The sequence below is a fragment of the Schistocerca gregaria genome, chromosome X, assembly GCF_023897955.1.
Source record: "Schistocerca gregaria isolate iqSchGreg1 chromosome X, iqSchGreg1.2, whole genome shotgun sequence".
NCBI classification, from domain to species: Eukaryota; Metazoa; Arthropoda; class Insecta; order Orthoptera; family Acrididae; genus Schistocerca; species Schistocerca gregaria.
Window position 1 is genome coordinate 800,107,131 of NC_064931.1, and position 17,312 is coordinate 800,124,442.

Sequence of the window (17,312 nt, forward strand, 5' to 3'; positions counted from 1 at the left end):
CTGCAATGTCCTGATAATAAATAATCTTATGATTTGCTCTTTCATTCTTTTTGGAATAACTAGGCGGATTGCTTTACTAGTGATTTTGTACAATAATCCATCTATTGAGACAAAATGTTGATCATTTTTCCATAATTTGCATTGTGGATATTCTTCTTGCCTTTAACTCTTCTTCTCAGCTTACTGAAACCCAAACATTGACTTTTCGACTTATTGCATCAGCATTCACATGTTGTTTACCAGTTCGGTGAATAACTTTAAATTGGTACTCACTCAGTCTTAATGCCCATCTCGTTAATATGGAACTTGGATCCTTTAAGCTCAATAACCACTTAAGCATGGCATCATCTGTAACAACTGTAAATTCTCTTCCTGTTAAGAAACATCTGTCATGTGTTATATCAAAAACGAAAGCATAAATCTTCTTCTCAGGAGTAGTGAAATTACATTCTGCTTTGTTTAATTGTCTGGAAGCAAATGAGATTGGATGTTCATGATCACCAGCTTCTTGAGACAAGATTGCACATATCTCAAAATTGGATGCATCTTTTGAAAGGATAAATAGTTTGCTGACTTCCGGATAGGCTAACACAGGGTCTGTGGTTAGAGCAGTTTTAAGTTCTTCCATCGCCATTTAGCACTCTGTTGACCAATTAAATGTGGCTCCTTCCATCAGTAGCTATGTCATTGGATGTGTTATATTCACATAACTGGCTATAAATCGTCTGTAGAAATTTGATAATGTCAAGAATGACTGTAGTTCTTTCAAATTCTGTGGTTCAGGAAAACTCTGCACATCTTCAATTAATTTTGGATCAGGTCGAACACCTTCACTGGTTATAACTTGACCAAGATAGTTAACTTTACTTTGTGCAAAATGACATTTATCTATTGATAAAGACAGGTTATGCTTCTTATATTCTCAAAAGCAGCTTTTAGTCTCTCAGTATGCCGCTTCGTGTTTTCACCAAGAATTATTACATCATCAAGGTAAACAAGTGCTTGTGTTGGGGTGAGCCCTCATGAAACTGAATCCATCAGGCGTTGAAACGTAGCTGGAGCATTATGAAGTCCAGTCGGCATACGAAGATACTTGTATACTCCTGTTGCTGTTACAAATGAAATTTTGGGTTGATCATCTGGATGCTCTGTTAACTGGTGATAACCACTTGCTAAATCACATGCAGAAAAAATTCGACATGTGCGCAAGTAATCCAAGGTTTCCACTAAATTTGGTAAGGGGTAACTGTCAGGTGTGGTCACAGCATTCAAAGATCGGTAACCAACACAAAAACGGAACTGTGGTTCTCCAGAAATTGATTTCTTCTTTACAATTACAATAGGGGAACGCCATGGTGGGTCTGAAGGATCTCTTGGTTTTATAATTCTGGCTTCTAACTGATCTTTAACCATGTCTTCTATCAACTCTCTTTGACTGAATGTTATACTGTAAGGTTTCTGTGTGATTGGGGCTGCAATCCCTGTATGAATACAATGCTGAACTAAATGAGTGACAGGTAAATTTCCACGTTCTCGGAATAAATCTGCATACTCCAACAAAACAGGTGCTAAAATCTTCTGTTCATCAGCTATCAAATGTTTTATCGTCTTCCAAATCTTGCACTTCAGTTCGTTATTAACTTCGTCTCCTCATTGCAATTTTGCGGTACTGGTACAAAAATCTGTGTTTATAACTGCAGCATTTGTTACCTCATCAGGAATTTGTATTATGTCACTTTTACTTACGCTCGACACTTCAGCAACTTCTGTTCCTCGTGGCACAATAACATCCTTATTGCTCATATTCGTTATTATAACCGGGGCTTTTGCGAGATTCTGTCTCACCACTGTAGCGACACCTACACTTCTAGCAACGTAACAATGGATTGTATCCAGTAACTTACTTTTCTCGGAGCGCTCAATTAATAACAAAGTTCCTTCCTTGTATCTGGGTGACTTAACTGCAACGTAGATTGTCTTTCCTGCTCCCTTGGGAATTTTCTGAGGCTAATCAATTTGAACATCGACTCGGAAGGTTTTTAACTGATGCATCATTTGGGTAGTCCATTCCCACGACGTCAGTTTACTGCTCCTTTGATTATGATCTGGAGAACGATTTCCTAGGTTGTAGCTGCTATGGCCTAGTCTGATCTTTCTTTCTGCGACAAATATCTATGCCTCGTTAGCGGACAAGAAATCAAATCCAAGTACACCGCCACAACGCGTTTCGTTATTTGAAACTACTTGCACCCTTGCTGTGTATTTATCTTTGTCTTTATTTTCACCTTCATCTTGGCCTTGGCCAAGAATTAATTCTACGTCAACTTCTCCATATTTACGTAGTTTTCCTCCGTTTAACTCTCGCACTTTTAATAGCAGCGGTTTCAATTTATCCCGTTTATCTATGCCACACCACATTAATGAGGTCTGTGCTCCTGTGTCAATAAAGAGCTTGGTGTTTCTCCCACGATATACAGTATCTATCACGAAGTCATTTTCGGTCTGATTTTCACTGGAACTAACAGGAATCACTGTCTCTAGCAAGGAGCGGGCGGAGTGGTGGCCCGTACGTCCCTGTACTGGCATATTGTATGTTGTTCGCATTACCTTTCTTCTTGTTGCGACAATCTCTTGAAACACGAACCGGCATCCTGCAATGATAGCAGATTCGAGTCTCTTTACAATACTTACGGTTGTGACCCAGTTTATTGCATCTATAGCATTATACTATTGCGTTGCAAACTCTGCGTTCTTGTTTCTGCATCTCATTCGGTCGTCTTAGCGCTTCAACGTTTCACATCGTGCCAATTGAACAGCTTTTCTTACTTCCTCTCTGTGCAACCCATGAATGAATGTGTCCAAGGTTCTCTGGTCGGCTTCAAACAACTGAATGAGATTTTCATTTTCGTCTTGTACTAACTGGTACGTTTGAGCGTTAATGTTCCGAATTCTGTCGGCCAACTGCTCGATAGATTCGTCTCGTCGCATTCGCAAACTGTAAAGCAGGTCTCTGTAAAATCTGATCGCGTTTTTACGTTTAAATCTCTGAGCAACAATCAACGTGAAGTATTTAGCATTCATAGAGGACTACAGACAAACTGAGCTTCTGTGGAACCTACGTGAAAGTAATTATAAAAATAATGTAGTGAAAAGAGACATTACATAAAATCTCGTTTTCAAATATGAAATGAATGAGCACGCTGAAAGGAATAAGATTAAAAATCTAAGAAGCGCGTTTCATAGCGAACACACGCGCGTGACGAATAAAAAAAAGCAGCTCAGCGGCTAATACGAAAAAAAAAGGTTCATATATGAAGCATTAAAATTCATCTTAGATGTGACGGAACCACGTGCAGGAATGGACAGCTCAATTGTAAATATCTCGAATTTAATAACTATTCATATTTTTAAGTGAGATCTGTATTACGCCAATCCATGGCAACAAAATTATTAATAAGTATATTTGTAAAATAGGAAATTTTATTATGTTCTTAGAAAGTCCCATTTTTTACATTGTTGTAAGGAATAAGCTACATACAGTACCTCCTAATAAATTCTTTCGAATAAGTATGTAATCAATAGATATAAATAGTAATTTCTAATTATATTTTACTACAGTGCACCACACAAACACGTTTGTAGGAAAAAAGTAACTAAAAAGTTTGAGTTCATCTAGATAATTCTGTTTGTTTACGTAAATAAATATACATTTTAGTACGAACATAATTAATATACATTGGTGCAGGATGATTCTATTGATATCTCTTTTGCCACACAACCGTTCCATGTGGTGTCATAAAATATTATTTGAATTCCTCTCGAACTCCCTGTGCGTCACAGGAAGCTCTTCAAGATACTTTTGATATATTCGTTAAGCCTGTATAGTTGCAAGTAGCTTCTCTCCACTCTCCAAGAGTAATTACACCATTAGCTACATCTTCTGTGTCCTAACTATATAGAGGTAAATAAATAGTTCTGGATGTTGCACTTTGCCTTAAAAATTGTGGAATTACGTACAAGCTTTTGTAACTGTTTCAGCTTTCTCAACTTTAAGTAACAATGGCCTCCTAAACACTAAAAACAGAGGACTTTATTCTGAAAGCGTTTTCGACAGTAAGTCGTGCGCGAGAAAGTCGATAATTAAATATTCTTTTCTCCGACCTTGGTTACTGACCAACATACAGTTTCATTATATTTGTTGTCAATGGAAATGCCTCATCCGTTACTATGAGGGTCAGTCAAAAAGTAATGCCTCCTATTTTTTTTCTACATTTAATTGTCAGGAAATTTAAATGCAATTACATAGGTTGAAAACCACAACATTGAGGATCATTTTGTCATTTTTCAATGTAATCTCCGCCCATCTCTACAGTTTTGGTCCATCTTTGAACAAGGGCATGTATCCCAGCACGGTAAAAATCACAGCTCTGCTTCCTAAGCCATTGACGCACGGATGTTTTGACGGCCTCCTCATCTTCAAAATGAATCCCACGATGAGCTTCTTTTAGTGGCCCGAACAGATGGAAGTCTGATGGTGCCAGGTCAGGGCTGTATGGGGGATGAGGCAAAACTTCCCATCCAATTTTGACAATCTCGTCAGAGGTGTGACGACTGGTGTGTGGTCTTGCATTGTCATGCAAAAGAAGAACATCTGCCATTGATTTTGTTGGGCGAACTCGCTGAAGACGTGCTTTAAGTTTTTTGAGGGTTGTGACGTATTGAACAGAATTTATTGTGCATCCCTGCTCCAAAAAATCAACCAGAATCACACCCTCTGTATCCCAGAAAACTGTTGCCATAACTTTCCCTGCCGATCGCACAGTTTTGAATTTTTTCTTCCTCGGCGAGCTTGTGTGATGCCACTCCATTGACTGCCTCTTTGATTCGGGTTCAAAAAAATGCACCCATGTTTCGTCCCCGGTCACATTTTTTTTCAGAAACTCATCTCCCTCCAAACGGAAGCGCTGCAAGTGTTGGGAGGCTATTGTTTTCCTTGCCTCTTTATTCTGATCGGTTAACATTCTTGGAACCCACCGTGCACAAACTTTTGAGTACCCCAATTGTTTAATAATCGTGATCACACTGCCTTTACTAAGAGAAATAATGCGACACACTTCATCTGCAGTCACCCGACGGTCACCACGAATGATGTCATCAACTTGCTGAATGTTGTGTGGAGTCACTGCACTCACCGGCCTGCCGCTCCGCTTTTCGTCAGTCAACGGTGTTTGCCCTTCAGCTTCCTTACAACGACGAACCCATCGTCTAACAGTGCTGACATCCACTGTCACAACACCATACACCTTCTTCAGTCTTTCATGAATGCGTATGGGCGTTTCACCTTCTGCATTCAAGAATTCAATCACACAACGCTGTCTCAAACGAACATCGATGTCGGCCATCTTACAAACTTCTGCTGTGCTGCCACCTGTTGACACAGAAAGTTACTACTGCAGTGGATTGCAGAAGAAGGTTTGAGGAATGGCGCCAAATTCAAATTTTTCACTTAACTTAATTTTTTTAAGTAGAAAAAAAATGGGAGGCATTACTTTTTGACCGACCCTAGTACAACATATGGTGTCAAATTTTTTCTTCCTGAAAGATATTCTGGAGAGGAATGTTTAATTTATTCTCCTTTAACGCTCTAGGAAACAAAGTGTTCTTAAAAACTGCTCCATCTGATATATGGCTCTGACAACCAATAGGCACATACTGAAAGCAAGGATATTTAATTTGCATATGTTTGCCATCTATGGCACCTACACAGTGAAGGAAGTTCCACTTCACTTCGAAATTTCTGGCAATATTCTTCTGTTCTTCAGTATCCTTTCGAATCTGAAAAGTAAAACGTTATCATTTCTTTCTCTACTCCTTCAGAATGATGACACAGAGGACACAGAAACCAAAGATGAAGATGCAAGCCAGACTTCTGAAGGCAGTCTGCATCAAACACCAACTACGTCTCATGAGAAACGCAGAGAAATAGAATTGCTACCCCCCTACCCCCCCCCCCCCCCCCGCAAAAAAACACCATCTCACGAATTGGAGAGAGATTCTCGAGTTGAGGAAGCTTACGAGATTTAAAAAGCTTTTAACAACAGAGATGAATGGAGTGTGTATGGAGCGTTCATCGCCAATGAAATGAGAAAATTTTCCCAGACAACGCAAACTTATGTGAACCACAACATTGGAAATAAGCAACTTGTGGAGAAGCAAACTCCCAGCATCACATCATTACCGGTTGTCGTATCGGAAAACAGTGCAGAAATAAGCTGTCCAGAAGCTAACTGCGAAATTGTGTACGTTAACAATGACACTGGTGAGAGTGAAGAATTGTTTGAAGTATCAGGTACATCAGAAGAGTTCCATTAATTTTTGAGATTTAAAAAATAAGTGAAATACTTTGCACCAATTATTTGTTTACTTAAAAATGAAAATAAAAAATTATTTACATAAAATCAGTATTGAATGTTGTGTACTTACCTTTATGTAATTCTTCAACACTGATGAAATAGCTTCACATACTTCTGGCACTATGAGGGAATATGATACTTTGAATAAGTACATTAGTGGCTTGTACTAATCCTCAGTGGCTAAAAATCGTAATGCGATGGCCAGTCAAATTCTTGGTGAAATACTGTCTTAGCAGTTGGTATCTTTCTTTACAATATGAGGTGTAATTAACTGTAGTATAAAACTGAAGTCTTCACTGGACATTCTCGTAAAATTACAAAATAATGCACCATCTTCTGCTGATAGATCTCCTGGTATACTCGTTCGTGGGACTTCTTTAAATATACATCTCTTCCACCATCGTTTCCTTTTCCGTTTATTTTCATTTCCATTGTTAGCTGCATGTGCGATGACCAAGTAAGCATAATCACTTTATCACCCATTTTCCTGCAAGAGGAACTCAGTGCGGCACAAATTCGGTTGCTTTCATATAAATTAACCTGCCGCATCCAACATAGGCCGCAAGATGTTGTCTTTTGTAGCATACTACAAGACGACGAACGCCACATTTCCGTAGCATGCCACAATGTCACATGATGTTTCCCCAGCTTAAACGAGCCTTTATAACTGACATCTGGGGACTAATGTCAATAAATATAGAACGTGTGCATACGCCATGTCTGTTGACGACCTGTATGAATAATGCTATTTGATAAGCATTGTGGATTGTTTTGGCGTGACGTGAAGCGTCGGCCGATGTCAACCGGTCTTAAGTGTCTGGGAGGAATATTTTCCGTATTTGTTGCTGCTGGAGTGGCTACTTCTGCAATGTCTCCTCAAAAATTAATTTGAACAATATGGTGAAAATAGGGAAACCTGCATCATTCGTCCGAGGTTAGATTTACCGTTTTCAGAGATAAAATAGAATAATTGCGTGAGTGACAGCTTTCACTGACAGCTAAAGTTCTTTGCACCAGTGTTGTGTTTTGTTTTGTAACATTTGGTGTACAGAAGCTAGTGGGGAGGGATGAGTTTTTGTGGCATTAAATTTTTGAGTGTGGCTGGTTATATATTAGCATTGCATCGTTACGTCCCGCTGTTTTGTGAAGCCTCAGGTTTGCTGTTATAATACATTAATAGTCTACAAAGTCATTGTGATACCTCAGTTTAATACACTGAGACATTTTAATTGTTGACAAATTGATTGAAACGACTAATTTACCCGGTTATGAACGATTCAGACTGTCGGTTCTAATAATTCGCACAATTTGAGACTGCAGTAAATGTATAAAATTTAATTATCAGTAGAATGTACCAGGCATGTGGTATACTCAAATTTCCGCAAAATTTATCCCAATTGTAGATGAGGGTAATTTGTTTGGTTTTAGTTTGTTTAAACAATTCGATCAGAAACTGGATACCAGAGTGTGTACTAAAGTGTGTAAGTCTAGGGCACACAAGCCAAACATCAGATGTATTTTGCCTGTAGTTGTTGCTGTGCAGACAAAAAGATAAAATGCACTAACGATGGAAGAGAAATGTAAATTTGGTGGTGATAATTTGTTTATGGACATCTATACAAAAGTTATGACGTATTATATTAATATGCAACGCACTGAAAGACCGTCTTAATTTTCGAGCATGTACTTCAAATTTCGTGCGTTGACACTTCCTCCGTATTAAAATTTCTTGTATACGTACTAGTATACTCGCTGTGCATTCTTACGCTGATATGTATGCTCTTCTTACAAACTGCCTTGTGCAGTTTCACTAAAATTGTGTAGTTTATGAGAAACTGTCGCGATATGTTCGTGGAATAAAGAATTCTAACTCTGGTATTAGTGAATTGCAATTATGCAGTGCACTATCACTGTTTGTATAGATCATAATCACTATTTATCACGTGAGTAACGCGTCGTTTGACCTAACGTTATTATGGTTTTAGTAAGCATTTCATATGTTTCGACTCCCAGAGAAACAAACAGTGTCTGTCTTCCGCATTTGTTCATCACGTTCGCCCACCCAGTATTATAATTTGTTTACGTACATTGAGTTTCCAGAAGACACATTACCAGTTTACACATTTTTGTTGTTACTTTTTAAGTACCAGCTCTTCAAGAAACGAATGTAAGAGAATATCAAATATTTGTGATGAGTTCTCACAAAAAGTTGTCCTGTGCTTCTTTTTCCATTACTCTCCTGAAATTGTATTTTTTTTTACGTTTTTCTCATATCTTACACTGTTGATAGTTAAAAAGACCTCTAATATGGTTCCTAAAATTGTGTGGCTGCATTGCTGTAAGAAACAAGTGTGTAGCATTATATTCTCATGAAGCAGAGTTTATATGGTATCATGAATCTATTTCATTCTACATTTGTTAACTAGTTCACAAATTATAAGTTTTTGCCCTACTTGATACATCTTGTGATATTAGAACAACCCAAGATGAATCCAGAATGAACAAGTTTAGTTGCACTCCCATTTCAAATTTAAACTTTATAAGAATAATTTACTGTTTAAGGAGTGCTATTTCTGAACATAGTGGGTTTCTATTGTAGCTTAGGTGTCAATTATAAGGGACAGGAAATGAGGGTTATGTATGAAACACTGAAGCCTGTAATATTTTTCACATTTTTGGGTAATAGAAGTATTAAGAATAATGTCACATGTATTGTAATATTTTAGATCCAACTTGCTATCAGCACTCTATTCTAGTTTGAAAAACTCAGTGATGTTGACAAAATAATACTTACAAAATATGTCACCACAGTCCAGATAATGTTGTATTAATAACCATTCTGTTCTGCAGAAATGACATGGCCATATTTTTCATCATTACTCAAGTTGTGGGTGTATTATCTGCGAAAAGTGTCCAGTAGACACTTTGTATGCTTTTATACTCTTTTCCTTCTTTGCACAGTTTCAACTCTACATTAGCAATGAAAAGTACATCATTTTACCCATATCAGACCCAGGAATAAAAATTTGTATTCAGTATTCTCCTCAAATTAAATATGCTGTCAATAAACCTTCAGCACTTATGTAGCAGCTTAAACTGTTCCTACTAACATAAATTCAATTCTTGTGGTGAATATTCCAATCAAAAATATCGAATATTGTATAATAATGGCTAATAAACCACCAGCTTGTTTGACTTGCAGTAACTTAATGCTTAGGGACTTTGTTTGAAGATATGCAAATGTTAAGTGTGAACAGTTTAATGCAAGCTATGCTGGTTGTGTGTCAGTGCCAAGAGAAAGGAGAAACTTAGGCCATTACCTTTCCCAACAACATGCATCTCTGGTTTAATGATGTCACTGTGTGAGAGTGTGGAGGTGAGGCACATTGGACTCATAACCAGGAGGCTGGTGCTTCAGATCTCTGTCCAGCCATCCCGACTTACGTTTTCTGCGATTTCTGTATTCCTATAAGGTAAATTCAGGCATAGTTCTTATGCAATGGTACAACTGAGTGTCTTCCCCAATTCAAGCTTGTACTGGGCCTCTAATGACCTTGTCATCAACAGGACATTAAACTGTAATATTTCTACTTTTTTCAATGGTGATTGCACCCTTGTGGCTAAAACAGTATGAGGTAAAATGGTCCCCCATTTGGATATTGATGTGGCACTACTGATGATGATTATATTGTCCTCAGAAAAAAAAAAAATAGCAGTGTGGTGGTCATAGTGTGGAATTTTAGATCCCATATTTGTGTAAGTAGGTTAGACAGTTGGGAAAGAAAAATGAGTAGGTTGAAGTTATTGTAGGAATTGATGAGATTTCGTGTTATGAAATCATGATTTTTAGTCAGGTGAATCCAGGATTATCAACATAAAATCAAATAGGTGTAATGAAGGATTAGCAGCACAAGAGAAGGAAGTTTGCTTGGAAAAGGCCTTTAGATATGGCTTCCTGTATCTCCAATGGGATTACATCATGGTCATATAGTGATTGTGAAATCAGATTGTAGATTGTAAGGCATACAAAGGAGCAGATACAGATTTGGCTCACAGTTCAGTAATGATGACGAGTAGATCTAAGTATAAAAGAATCATAAGGAGAATGATGTGGAAAGAAGTGGCATATGGAAGTTCTGAGGAGTGTTGAGGTGCATTTGAAGTTCTCTTAGGCTGTAGATATTGTGATAATGAATATGACAATAAGCAGTTCAGTTGAAGAGGAATGGACATCTCTAAAAAGAGAAATCACAGAAGTCAGACAAAAATAGCTACAAGGAAGGTAACCGCAAAGGAACCATGGGTAATAGAAGAAATGCCTAAAATGATCAGTGAAAGAAGGCAGTACAAAAATGATCAGCAAAAGCCAGGAACACAGCAATATGTCACTTAGGACTGACGTAAATATGAAGATTTGTTTATATGGCTAGTAAACGAAAAATGGCAATCAAGAAAACTGATGTTGACCAGAGAATTTTAGAATAATACTGACATTGTTGTCCAGCTAATGTTCATGGCTATACAGGCCACAGTACACAACCATTAAGTTACAGGAGGAACTGTTTGGAGAATTGCTAGAAGAAGAGGTGTGAGACGTTGTGGTTCCAGTATTAGTCATAGTTTAAGAGAGGTCTGAAAGACTTGTGACCAAATAAGGCAGTAATCATAAACAGTCCTTTGGAATTTCTGAAATTGACTATTCAAATTATTTTTTGGAATCTATGAAACTGGAGACATACCATCTGACAGCTGGAGAAATATCATCTACCCAAAATGGCCGCTATCGACAGGGGATCTCAAGTTGATTCCGTATTTCTAGATTTCCGGAAAGCTTTTGACACCGTTCCTCATAAGCGACTTCTAATCAAGCTGCGGAGCTATGGGGTATCGTCTCAGTTGTGCGACTGGATTCGTGATTTCCTATCAGGAAGGTCGCAGTTCGTAGTAATAGACGGCAAATCATCGAGTAAAACTGAAGTAAAATCAGGTGTTCCCCAGGGAAGCGTCCTGGGACCTCTACTGTTCCTGATCTATATAAATGACCTGGGTGACAATCTGAGCAGTTCTCTTAGACTGTTCGCAGATGATGCTGTAATTTACCGTCTAGTAAGGTCATCCGAAGACCAGTATCAGTTGCAAAGCGATTTAGAAAAGATTGCTGTATGGTGTGTCAGATGGCAGTTGATGCTAAATAACGAAAAGTGTGAGATGATCCACATGAGTTCCAAAAGAAATCTGTTGGAATTCGATTACTCGATAAATAGTACAGTTCTCAAGGCTGTCAATTCAACGAAGTACCTGGGTGTTAAAATTACGAACAACTTCAGTTGGAAGGACCAGATAGTTAATATTGTCGGGAAGGCGAGCCAAAGGTTGCGTTTCATTGGCAGGACACTTAGAAGTTGCAACAAGTCCACTAAAGAGACAGCTTACACTACACTCGTTCGTCCTCTGTTAGAATATTGCTGCGCGGTGTGGGATCCTTACCAGGTGGGATTGACGGAGGACATCGAAAGGGTGCAAAAAAAGGGCAGCTCGTTTTGTATTATCACGTTATAGGGGAGAGAGTGTGGCAGATATGATACACGAGTTGGGATGGAAGTCATTAAAGCATAGACGTTTTTCGTCGCGGCGAGACCTTTTTACGAAATTTCAGTCACCAACTTTCTCTTCCGAATGCATAAATATTTTGTTGAGCCCAACCTACATAGGTAGGAATGATCATCAAAATAAAATAAGAGAAATCAGAGCTCAAACAGAAAGGTTTAGGTGTTCGTTTTTCCCGCTCGCTGTTCGGGAGTGGAATAGTAGAGAGATAGTATGATTGTGGTTCGATGAAACCTCTGCCAAGCACTTAAATGTGAATTGCAGAGTAGTCATGTAGACTAGAAGTTAGCAAGGGAAGGTGAGAGCGAGAACTATCAATCAATCAACTAAATAGCTCAAGCATCAAAGTTCCTGATAAGAATAACACACACAAGAATAGAAAAGGAAACTGGGGATCTGTTGATGATCAGTTTGGCTTTAGAAAAGGTAAAGGCACCAAGGTGGCAGTTGTGACATTGCAACTAATAATAGGAACAAGAATTAAGAACTATTACAACAATTCATAGGATTTTGTGACCTAGAAAAAGAAATTCAGCAGTGTAAAATGGTGCAAGATGTTTGAAACTCTAAGGAAAATAGGTGTAAGCTATAAAGGAAGACGTATAATGTACAATATGTACAAGAACCAAGTGGGAAAAAGAATAATAGAAGACCAAGAACAAAATGCTCAGGTTTGGAAGGCTACAATATAGTGGTGCAGATTGTCACTCCTCCATGTTCAATCTATACATCAAAGAAAAAATGATGGAAATAGAAGAAAGGTTCAAGAGTGAGATTGAAGTTCAGGATAAAATGGTATAAATGTTAAGATTTGCTGAAGGGGTTGCTATCATCAGTGCAGGTGAAAATGAATGAAAAAGGAGGCTAGAACTGGCAGAGGGCATTCCTGACCAAAAGGTCGACATTAATATCAAATGTAGATCTTAAATTGAGGAAAGTATCTTCTAGATGTACATTTTAATCACATTTGTGTTTGGAAGTGAATCACAGACTGAGGGAAAACCAGAAAAAGAATCAAAGCATTTGAGATGTGGTGCTACAGAAGGATGTTGAAAAATTAGGTGGACAGATAAGAAATGAGGTGGTTCTCCTCAGAATTGGTGAAAATAAAAGCTCATCTGGTTTTGATAATTTTTGCAATAGTGCAAAAGATTTGTTTTCTTGTAATAAGCCTGCTCTTATCTGTAATATGTAATAAATCAAAAACTGGTGGAATTTTTCCAGAGAGACTGAAACATACCATTGTCAAATCTCTTTTAAGAAAGGTAATAGCAGAGATGTCAATAACTACAGAGCTGTTTCACTGCTGACATCATTTTCCAAGTATCTCACCTGAATGGCAATAATATCTACAGCAAATCACAGTTTGGGGTTCGGAAGAATTGCTCTAATGAGAATACCATTTACATGTTCACTCACCTAATTGTACAATTACTAAAAATAAAATAGCACCGGGTGGTATTTTCTGTAACATATCTAGGGCATTTGCCTGCCTGAATTACAGTCTTCTCCTAAAGTTGCATGGGATTGAGGGTATACCCAACAATGGATAATGTCCTATTTAACCAAAAGAATGCATAAAGTTGTACTTAGTAGTTCAGCCAATATAGTCCTGGGACTAGGGAGAAATCATCTGTGGGGTTCCCCAAGCAGTCATAGATACACTGTCTAGCCAATTGCATACCAGACAAGAAATTCTGGGACTTTTCTCTTTCCCTCAGTAGACATGGACGTGTTTCAGATTTGAATTGAAACCATTGTAGAATGGAAATGGTACAATTCTGGACATGGTTTTCTATTCAAAGTGGTATGTACTCACTCCACTCTACAAGTCCTAGAAGTTTGTAATGGGAATTTCTGAACACCTGTATAACAAGCAGAATTAGTTCTTTTTGGAGATGACAATATTATTGGATTGCCAAACATGCAAAAAGAAATAGAAAAGATGGTGACTAATGTTTTCAAAATTATAACTGATGGTTTTCCGCAAATTGTCTCAATTTTAAAAACACTCATACATGTTCAGTTCTGAATGTGTAGGAGTACAACACCAATGACAAGTGTAACGTTTGGTGAGGTGGAAACTTCAAAATTCTTAGGTGTCCATATCGATGAGAATTTAAATTGGAAAAAGCACATTTTGGAACTTCCTAAACATTTTAGCTAAGCCATATTTGCACTTAGTCATTGCAAATCATCGGGAGAGACAAATCAATAAGTGGACATATTTTGCATATTTTCATCCTACAATGTCATATGGAATAATGTTCTAGGGCACCTTATCTTTAAGAAAGTCTTTGTCGCTCAGAAATGTTAGAATAATATGTGGTGCTTGCCCACGATTGTCTTATTAACATGTGTTTCAGCAGTTGGGCATTTTGATTACAGCTTCACAGTATATGTATTCCTTCATGAAATTTGTTGTAAATAATCCACTACAATTTAAAAGTAATAATGATGTACATAATTACAATACCAGAAGGAAAAATAACATTCGCTATTCCGCATTCATGTTGTCTCTAGGACAAAAAGAGGTGCACAATGCTACAACAAAAATTTTCGATCACTTACTCAGTGATATGAAATTTTTGACAGACAACAACGTAAAATTTGGGAACAAACTAAAAAAGTTTCTCCTTGACAACTCCTTCTATTCTGTAGAACAGTTTCTATTATTAGAATGTGTTAAAGTTGGTGATTAACAATTACTAACTCTCGTCTGTATATTAAAAAAAAAAAAAAAAAAAGTTTAACATGTAGCCATGTTTACGAGTTAGTTTGTGATGTGAATGGAAAATTATTGAGTCCACATCAATATGATGTATTGTGTAAAATTATCCATGGAATATGAAACTAAGTAACTAACTAAGGAGTAATATCGATGAGGAAACTGAGAGGAGAGGTGTTAAAATATCAGAGAATAACTTCCACAGTACTCAAGGGGGCAGTAACAAGTAAATACTGTAGGGGAAGGCAGATATTGGAACATATCCAACAAATAATTGAGGAAGTTGGGTGCGAGTGCTACTCTAAGGTGAAGAGGTTGTCACAGGAGAGGAATTCATGGTGTGTATCAAACTGTTCAGAAGACTAATGAGACGAAACAAATTAATAATAGGAAAGAAAATAGGAACTTCAAGGAGCAACTATTATCATTATTGTGTAAAAATTGCCATAATCAAGGTACAAAAAGTCATGGGCCTCCACGTACTGGTTTTGCAGATAATGGAGAGATTGAAAAACTGTGTGATGAGTTAAGATAACTCATCTGGTTCATTAAAGGAGGTGAAAATTGTGGTAGGAGACTGGATTTGGACAGTAAAAAAAAGGAAGAGAAGGAAAAATAGGAGGAGGACTGCGGTAAAGGAATGAAAGGGGAAGCCATCTGATTGCATTTTGCAAGAACACAGTTTGATCATTGGTGACACTTGGTTCAAGAACTATGAAAAGAATATTGTATGTGCAAGAGACTTGGTTATTCTTATATAATGGTAAGAGGCAGAATTAGAAACCAGGTATGAAACTAAAAAACAATTCCAGGTATAGATATGTATCTGATTGTAATTTATTAGTTACGAAATGTAGCTTAAAGCTGAAGAAGCTATGGAAGGGCAGAAAAGTAAAAAGAGGCACAGGGATGTGTTGAAATGAAAAGAAGTTGTTGAGAGTTTCAAAGGGAGCATTAGGCAACAACTGTGTAAAATGGGCTATAGAATTACAATATGAGATTGATGGGGAGCTGTAAGAAAGCAAATATTGAATGCAGATGGGGAACAACAAGGCAAACAGACAAATCTCGGGAGAGAGGCGGGAGGCAGGGATGGGGTTGAGGGGAAGCATCTAGTGGCTTGTGGAAGAGTTTAGAGCTGCCTGTTGGCTAGCTAGGGGTGCAGATGGAGGGGGCAGGTGCCAGATGGTTGGGCATGTGATTTCATAGACTAGGGTGTGAGATAACAGCACACAAATAGCTGATGTGGGGACACAAATTGGGTGGGGTTTCTGGGGCATGGGAGTGCACTCTATTGGGTGGGGGTGTGGGGGGTGAGGAGGCAGTGAATTAGTAGGTTAAGTCCAGGAAGGTTACGGGAGTGGAAAATGTGCTGTAAGGATAGCTCCCATCTGTGCAGCTCAGAAAAGCTTCTGGTGTTGAGGAGGATCCAGATGGCACGGGTTGTGAAGCAGCCATTGAAATTTTGCATGTTATGCTGTGCAGCATGCTGTGCCACTGGGTGGTCCACCTTGTTTTTGGCAACAGTTTGGTGGTGACCATTCATTGTAGTTGACAGGTGGTTGGTTGTCGTAACAATGTAAAATGCTATGCAGTGGTTGCAGCAGAGCTGGTATATAACGTGGCTGCTTTCACAGGTGGCCTGACCTCTGATGGGATAGGATGAGCCTGTGACGGGACTGGAGTAGGTGGTTCTGGGTGAGTGTATTGGCCAAGTCTTGCATCTGGGTCTATCACAGGGGTATGATCCCTATGGCAGGGTATTGGGGGTGGGAGTTGCATAGTGATGGACTAGAATGTTGTGGGGGTTGGGAGGGTTGAACACCACTTTGGGGAGAGGTGGAAGTATCTTGGGTAGGATGTCCCTCATTTCAGGGCATGGTGATACATAATCAAATTCATGACAAAGGACGTGGTTCAGTTGTTTCAGTCCGGGGTGATATTGGGTGACAAGGGGGTGCTCTATTGTGGCTGGTTCTTGGGATGGCTTTGAGGATCAGGTGTGTCTGAGGATGTGGCATGGGAGATCTGTTTGTGAATTAGAGCTGGAGGGTATTGGTTGTCTGCTGAAGGCCTCTGTGAGGCCCTCAGCATACAGGGTGAGGGAGTTCCCATCACTGCAGATGCATCCTACCATGGGTGGCCAGTCTGTATGGGAGGCATTTTTTGGTATGGAAGGGGTGGCAACTGTCAAAGTACTGTTGGTGATTGGTGGAGTTGATGTGGACTGAGGTGTGGACGGAGCCATCTGAGAGGAGGAGATCAACATCTAGGAAGGTGGCCCGATGGGCGGAGGAGGACCAGATGAAGTGGATGGGAGAGGAGGTGTTAAGGTTGTGGAGGAATGAGAATAATGCATCCTGGCCTTGGGTCCAGATTATAAAGATGTCATCAATAAAACTGAACTAGACGAGGGTGAATTACTGTCAGACTTAGATTAATGTTATAATCACACTACTGAAGAAGGTAGGTGCTGAGAGATGTGAAAATTACTGAACCATACGTTTAATATCTCATGGTTGAAAAATGTGTGCAGAAGAATGGATGGCTTGAGAGAGGAATTG

The 17,312-nt window shown here is 38.7% G+C and overlaps 1 protein-coding gene across 1 annotated transcript in view; it reads left to right on the plus strand.

Moving 5' to 3' along the window:
• The first annotated feature begins 7,407 nt into the window (after positions 1-7,407).
• Positions 7,408-17,312, plus strand: part of LOC126298434 (dual serine/threonine and tyrosine protein kinase-like) — a 276,257-nt gene continuing 266,352 nt past the window's right edge. Inside the window, exon 1 of the mRNA XM_049989759.1 lies at positions 7,408-7,568. The gene's annotated coding sequence lies outside the window, so the exon portion shown is untranslated. The remainder of the gene's footprint in view (positions 7,569-17,312) is intronic.